Source organism: Ananas comosus, unplaced genomic scaffold, assembly GCF_001540865.1.
Source record: "Ananas comosus cultivar F153 unplaced genomic scaffold, ASM154086v1, whole genome shotgun sequence".
Classification (NCBI taxonomy): domain Eukaryota; kingdom Viridiplantae; phylum Streptophyta; class Magnoliopsida; order Poales; family Bromeliaceae; genus Ananas; species Ananas comosus.
Window position 1 is genome coordinate 53,963 of NW_017893522.1, and position 7,849 is coordinate 61,811.

Below are 7,849 nucleotides of genomic sequence, written 5' to 3' on the forward strand. Positions count from 1 at the left end.
AAATTTCAAATATCAAATTTCAAATTTTAAATTTCAACTTTCAAATTTCCACTTTCAAAACTCAACTTTCAAATTTCAACTTACAAAAAGTTCAAATTTCAAATTCAAAATTTCAAAATGTTCAAATTTCAATTTTCAAATTATAATTTAATTTTTTATTTTTAATTTCCAATTTTCAAAAATTTAAATTTGAACTTAAATTTTTAATTTTTAATTTATAAATATGTAAATTTATAAACTATTAAATTTAAGATTTAAAATTTTAATTATAGTTTTTTCTTTAATTTCAAATTTTAAAGTATAAATGATATACTTTAAATTTTAAAATTTAACGTTTAAAATTTCAAATTTAAAACATACAACCTAATTTAATTTTTTAATTTTAAATTTTTAATTTTAATTTTATATTTTGAGATTTGAATTTTAATTTTTAAAAATTTGTTTTTAAATTTTGAATTTTGAATTTTGAATTTTAATTTTTAAAATTGTAGAAATTTAATTGTTATAAATACTGTGAAATTGTATGATCTGTATCCAAACAGCTTAAACATTAAACTGTGGAATTTTTTTGTAGTTATAAAATTTCGTATTTCATTTAGACCAAAATGATAGAATAAAAATTTTCTGAAGTTTTTTAACTATGTATCCAAATAGGGCCTTAGTNCTACATTGCCACTACATACTCAAACAAATATACATGGAGCAATCCTTCTTCTACAACATATCTATCTTAACAACCTTTTAAAATTTAAAATTAAAATAAAAAACTATAATTGAAATTTTATATTCTAAATTTAATAATTTATACATTTACATATTTATACATTTAAAAGTAATAATTTAAGTTCAAATTTAAATTTTTGAAAATTGAAAATTAAAAATTAAAAATTAAATTATAATTTGAAATTTGAAATTTGAACTATTTGAAATTCCAAATTTGAAATTTGAACTTTTTGAAAGTTGAAATTTGAGAGTTGAAATTTGAAAGTTGAAATCTAAAATTTGAAATTTGATATTTGATATTTGAACTTTTCGAATTTAAAAATTTTGAATTTAAAATTAAAATTAAACTTGCAATAATAAATAAACTAAATTTAATAAGTCGTATTGCTTTTTATCGAATAAAAAAAAGTAGCTAATACTCAATAACTAATTAAATAATCGTATTTAACAATATGCTCAAATAAATTAACAAGAATATGTCCTTTAGTATTAGAATTTGTAATGTTTCAGGCTCTATCTTAGTATATTCTCCGCTATTGTTTTTTTTTTTTGTACCCAAGTATTTTATCGATTGGTAAAATGTGTAAATCTATTTAAGAGTTAATTATTGTTATGTGTTAGAATTATTATTAATATCTGCATTTTTTTTACAAATAGAATAATACGAATTAATGGATTCTACATTTAACTTAATTAGAGTACTGCAACATTGTACTTCTTTTGGGTTTTTTTAAAAATTATAGTGAAGAAATCATTTAAATATAAAAATAAGGTAAAAAAAATGTATAAAAAGTGGAAATCAAAAATTTTATATAATTTATTGTGTGTTAGTAAAATTAGTATTTGGATATAAAAGGGATAAGGGATGATTTTACTACTTAGTCTGAATCTAAATAAAACCTTAGGGCCCGTTTGGTTCAAGTTATGTAATATTACAAAGTATTTCGACATATCCAGGTATCTCGGATTTCGCTGTGAGATTAGTACTGATGCTGCATTAGCGTGTTTGGTTTAATGCAGTAATGTAATACTAGATTACAGTGTTTATAGCATTAATACGTTTGGTTCAGTTTAAAAAATTTAGTAATCCTGACATAAAATTATAGTTTTTTTCAAAATTGTCTTTGTTGTGGTTATTTAAATATTATTTTTTGCGAAAATGACGAATGGAGGGAAGGAGATCGTGATGATTACTTGGGAGAATGACGCAATAGAAGATGATAAGTGTTCATGCGCGAGAGAGAGAGAGAGAGAGAGAGAGAGAGAGACATCGAGAGAGAGAGAGCGAGAGAAAGCGGCGTGGGAGATAAAGGGGGGAAGGCGAGAGAGAGAGAGGAAAATAATGCTGTTAATTAGATTTGGGGTTGTTGGAGGATAAAATTGTCATTTTACATAATATATATTATTAACGGATTTCAGTAATGCAAGATACAAGACCTCCCTCCCATTAATATTTTCGATGTAATCCTGCTCGATTTGTAATTCTACATTAACGACTAAATTACATAGCGGATTAACCAAACACAGTTATCCTGGCAGAATTGCCTGTAATCCTACCAAAACAACTCGAATCAAACACACCCTTAGTGTCATGTAATTTTATTTTAGGAACGCTTCCAACGCCCCCCCCCCCCCTCCCTCTGTGTTTCATAGACTTTTCACTTTGCCTCCCCACTGTTTTAAAATGTATCAATATTACCCTCGCTGTGATTCTGTTTTGTTTTGTTTGAAAACTTTTCGTATTAATGATTTCATTAAATTTGTATATAAAGAACTTCAGATACCTTTCTAGATTGTGATCACATCTCATTAGTACCCTCTAATATTAATTTATCCACTATTGTTACAGAAAAAAAAAAAAATTAATAAGAAAAAGAGAAAAATGGAAACCGACCTGTGATGTAACATTGATACCATTTAAACCAGCTAGGGGGGGGGCGGGGGGATGAGAACAACAAACCACAAGATTTTTCAAAGTTTCCCTTAGGCCCGTTTTGATATCCGGCAAAAACTACCATATTTAAATATTGCCCTGCGCCGGTAGATAAATAATGCCTATATAACCGTGTTGGAAGAAAAAAAAAAGACATGTAAATTTTTGGAGATTACGTTAATCTAATACTCAAAAAATGGAGTAACACTTATATTTGCTACTTTCCCAAAAGGAAAAAAGATTCCACCCATTTGGCTGCGCAAAGATTAATCAATTTGTAAATTGTAAATTTAAAAATAAAATTAAATTTCAAAATTTAAAATTTTAAAATTCAAGTTGGTAATTTTATTTTAATTTCAAATTTTAAACATTCAGAAAGTTCACAATATAAATATCAAATTTCAAATTTTAAATTCAAACCTTTCAAATTCCACTTATCAAAGTACTCAACTTTCAAATTTCAACTTACAAAAAGGTTCAAAATTCAAATTCAAATTTCAAGAAATGTCAATTTCAATTTTCAATTATAATTTAATTTTTTATTTTTATATATCCAATTTTCAAAATTCAATTTGAACTTAACATTTTAATTTTTTATATTATAAATATGTAAAATTTTAAAACTATTATAATCTTAAGATTTAAAATTTTGAATTATAACATTTTTTGCTTTAATTTCAAATTTTAAAGTATAAATGATATACTTTAAATTTTAAAATTTAACGTTTAAAATTTCAAATTTAAAACATACAACCTAATTTAATTTTTTAATTTTAAATTTTTAATTTTAATTTTATATTTTGAGATTTGAATTTTAATTTTTAAAAATTTGTTTTTAAATTTTGAATTTTGAATTTTGAATTTTAATTTTTAAAATTGTAGAAATTTAATTGTTATAAATACTGTGAAATTGTATGATCTGTATCCAAACAGCTTAAACATTAAACTGTGGAATTTTTTTGTAGTTATAAAATTTCGTATTTCATTTAGACCAAAATGATAGAATAAAAATTTTCTGAAGTTTTTTAACTATGTATCCAAATAGGGCCTTAGTTTTTATTATATGCCGATAATATTGTGTAACATTTTACACAAAAGAACTTCAGATAACTTATCTAAGATTATCAAGTGATTACTTTAATACTCCTTAGTTTTAACTGTTTCACTGATTTATCAAAAACAAAAGTAGGATATGGAAATGTGCAAAACTACATGAGTTGTATTTTTAATTTTTCCTTATTTATATAGTTAATTTTTGATTTTTTATTTTGTATTTACCAATATAAGCTTATCAATCAATCAATCATCAAAATAAGCTTATGGAGGGGTCATCGGAGCCAATCTTTCCCCGCGCTTCGCGCTCGGCCCTCTCCCGTACGGCGGCACCCCCTCCTCTCCCCCGCTCTGATCTTTTCGGTCTCTGGTGGTCACCGTTGTCCCTCGGGAACGCAGCCGACGTTTGCCGTACGGCGCAGCGTTACCCCCTTCACTTTCCCCTCCTCCTCTCCGCTTCCGTTCCGTAGCCGCGACGACATCGCTTTTCGCCCTCGGGAACGCAGCCGTCTTCGACCGTACGCCGCGGCGTTCCTCCCCTTGCCATCCTTTCGTCCTCTCCGCCTTCGTGGCGGCGTCTCTCCGCCTTCTCTCGCCCTGTTGCCTGTCCCGTCTGCCATCCCGTCCGTCTCCTTCCGTACTCCCCGCCTTCTCTCACCCTGTGAGCTGTCCCATCTAACATGCCGTCCGCCTTCTCCCGTCCGAGATCCCGTATAACCGGGAGGTGGCGTCATGTCGTCGGTGCTGTAGACCGTGGCTTATCCTCCGCCAGACGTGTTCGACTATACAGTCCGGCGTGGCTTCTCTCTATCGTCGAGGGTCAGCGTGCATTAAAGAGCATTAATGGAAGGTATATACAACATCCTGATTTTTACTGTTCTGGTGTCCTCCACGATCGCAGCCTATCTAGCGTGAGGCATGGCGCTCGGGACTCTTTCTCCCTCTCTTTTCTGCTCTACCTCTCTCTCTTTATTACTATAAATACTAAACGGTTTAGTCTAAATTTTTTGAATTTTGATTGCCTGTCTTTTATCCTAATTCCCTTGGTTTTTATCTCCTCTTTTCGAGCACTGTTGCTCCGTCGTTCTTGCCTTGTGGTGCTCTTGAGTATTACAGCAGACTGGTAGGTAAAAACGGCATTGGAGTACTTCATTATTTCCCTCTTCCCTCCTTTTTTTAGCCCTCCTATACTTACTCTTATACTTTTCTCTCTGCATGTTGGTGTGTTTGATTTTGTCCGGGTCTACGCGTCTTTGATTCCTAAGGTATTCTGTGAATATGTAAGGACTGAGATTTTTTTGACAGTGTAACTAAACTCTCGGTTGATGATGTTTATGTGTGTAATTTAATTACATAAGCACTCGTCAAGTTTCAGGAGAAACTGAGCTAAAACGGAGAAGTTACGCGATTATTAGTTTTCACTTAAGTGAATAGTAACTCCGGTTTTCCGGAGAAGCCACGGAGTAGAGTTGGCTTTCGGCGCGTATCGGACTCCGAACATAGGACTCCAATAGCTCGTTTCGATCGGTTCAGCTGTTCTGGAACCAATGACACTGACGAATTTCAGATCTGATGCACGATTTTCGAGAAAAAGGAGTTTTACCGAAAAGAGGGTTTCCGCTCTTTGCTTTTCTGTGCATTCTAAAGCTTCTCGTGCCCCGTGCTTGTGACCTGGGGTTAGGTGAGAGTTGTTTCTGGTACCTACTAGTGGTAGGGAATTCAAATTTGAATTTGGATTAAAGGTTTAGGGTTTATACTTCAGTATATGCGCGATATACGGATTAATTGGAGAGCGGGTTGGCTTCGTCGCGAATCCGTGACCAAATCTGACGAAACAAGATGGTAGTTTGGATGCCCTCGTTGTGCTGAACGCGATGGTGCCATCCGTTCGGAAATCCGATGAATGGATTGCCGGATATTGCATGTTGTTCGCTAAGGGGTCGAGAGTGGAAATCGGGAAATTCGCAAAAGTCGTTATATTTTATGTGCCGAATTGCGTGAGATCGGACATGGAGGTGCGTATGTGTAAAATACGCATGATGTGAGGGACTTGACTGACAATTTCATCCCTGGGAGGACTATCTTGCAATTGTGCATATGTAATTAGCAGTTGCACTAGGGTTTCGTGGGGAAAACCCTAACTTTGGTTCATCTTCTCCCTCAGCCGACCTCTTTGCACCCTCTGAAACCTTCCCCTTCCTAGCCGCTCGCACTCTGGCCGCCGGCGAGCACCTCCGGCCACCGGAGTAGGCCTTCTAGTGCTCTCCTCTCTATCGGGTTCTGCTACTTAGGCCGTGAATCCCAGGAAAGCGTCCTTTTGCGTCGAACCAGAGTTCTCCGGCCGAGGCTTCCCTTCCGACGACATACCCGCCGGCCCCGCCGTCCACGCGCGTCGCCGGCGCCGCCAGGACGCGCTGAAGTCGCCCAGACCCAGAGCGGGCCGAGCCGGCGCGACCTCTGCCTCCTGGGATCGCCGCCGCCAGGGACCTCACTGGCGACCTCCCTCGTGACCGCCGGGACCTCTGCGTCCGGCCAGAGTGGCCGCCGCCGCCGCTCCTACTGTTTGCGGCCAGCCCGAGCGAGATCTGGCCGTGGTTGGCCAGATCTCTCTCCCCCGCGTCGCCGCTGTCTAGGATCAGCCAGGCCGCCTCCCGCCGGCCTCCGACGACCGCTCGCCGTCGCCCGGAGCTCCCCTCAGCCGTTTCCGTGGCCCTCGGCCGCCGCTCCCTCTCCCTGCGGCCGCGCATGGACTGTGCAGGCTGAGCCACGCCCAGCACCGCCGGCGCCGCCTTCCGCCGCCGGCCGGCGTGAGCATCGGCTCCGCCTGGCCGGCCACACCCGTCCGCCGCCGGCCTCGCTGTCGCCGGAGCTCTCTGTTGGCCGGTTCTGGGCCGTTCTCTCCTCGGGTTAGGTGGCTAGGGCATCAATGCCCACCGTCGTCGCCGCCTCCCGTCGCCTGTTAACGTGAGCCCCGGCCTCCTCTGACCTGGAGCACCTTCCCCTAGCCGGTCTGCCCGCTGTCCGGCCGCCGCCGGCCATCCCGAGCCCTGCCTAGCTCTGTAAGCTGGTTTTCAGCCTTTCTGCACATGTTTTCCTGTTCTAGTCACTATTCCGGCGACCCGAGGCTGTTCCGATGCCTCCGGAGGTGAGCACGGCGATCGTCTATCAGTGCTGATAGTTGTGCTCACCTCATTTAGGGTCAGCGAGCCCCTGGTTAGCGAGATAAGCATGATTTTCATGTTGTGCGCGCAGTTTACTGAATTTCGCGTCGCTCGTGCGCTCCCCACAGTGGCCGGAATTGCTCCGAAAGGTGAGCACGGCCTCCGGCACGCCGAGACCTGTCAGTAGGTGTCTCCGTTTGGCTGAATGACTCCTAGTTTGTGTAGGCGGACCATAAAAGGGCCGAAATCGCATGAAATAATGCGATTTCGGGTAATCGGGAGGGCTTTTATGTAATTTGAGTTGTTGCGGCTGCTGTTGGCAGCATGGATGAATTGTGGGTGACCTCTGGACTGATTGTCCAAGGCCCCGGACCTTTGCAAAGATCAGAAATGTATTTCCGGTGTGTTTGTCGGCAAAATCTGCCGACGGAACGCGGTTTTGGCTCGGAATTATTCCGACGGTGCTTCGTGAGCTATTGTGTAGTCGCTGAGCCTTATTGGCTGGTCACCCGCGTCATTTCGAGGGTTCGGAAATGACGGGTGAGCGACGGTGGGTTCCGGTGTCGAAATAGACACTTCCGGGAACCCGGATCGGAATAATTATCCGACGATAATCGTTTCGATGTGAGGCTAGGTGTTTGCTGCCATGATGCACGATTTCTTATGTTTAGTGGCAGCGGATGACTCGTGGCACGAGTCGGTACGTTCCGGGACAGTTCGTGGGTCCCGACGGAGTCCCGGTGTGGTTTTCGGGACTTCCGGCGAGTTACGATAGTTGGTTTTAGGAAACCGATCATCGTGGGTTTGTTTGTGAGGTTGTGAGAGCTAGTGGTTTGTTATTTGTGGGTTAGATACTAACCCGGTGGACCCTCTATAGGTCCTGTCGACTTTCTTTTGCAGTCAGGAGACAGTCGCGACATCCGTACAGGTGGGTACTTCGATCCGACGTCGGTACAGTGGTGCACGCTTGGTGATGGCT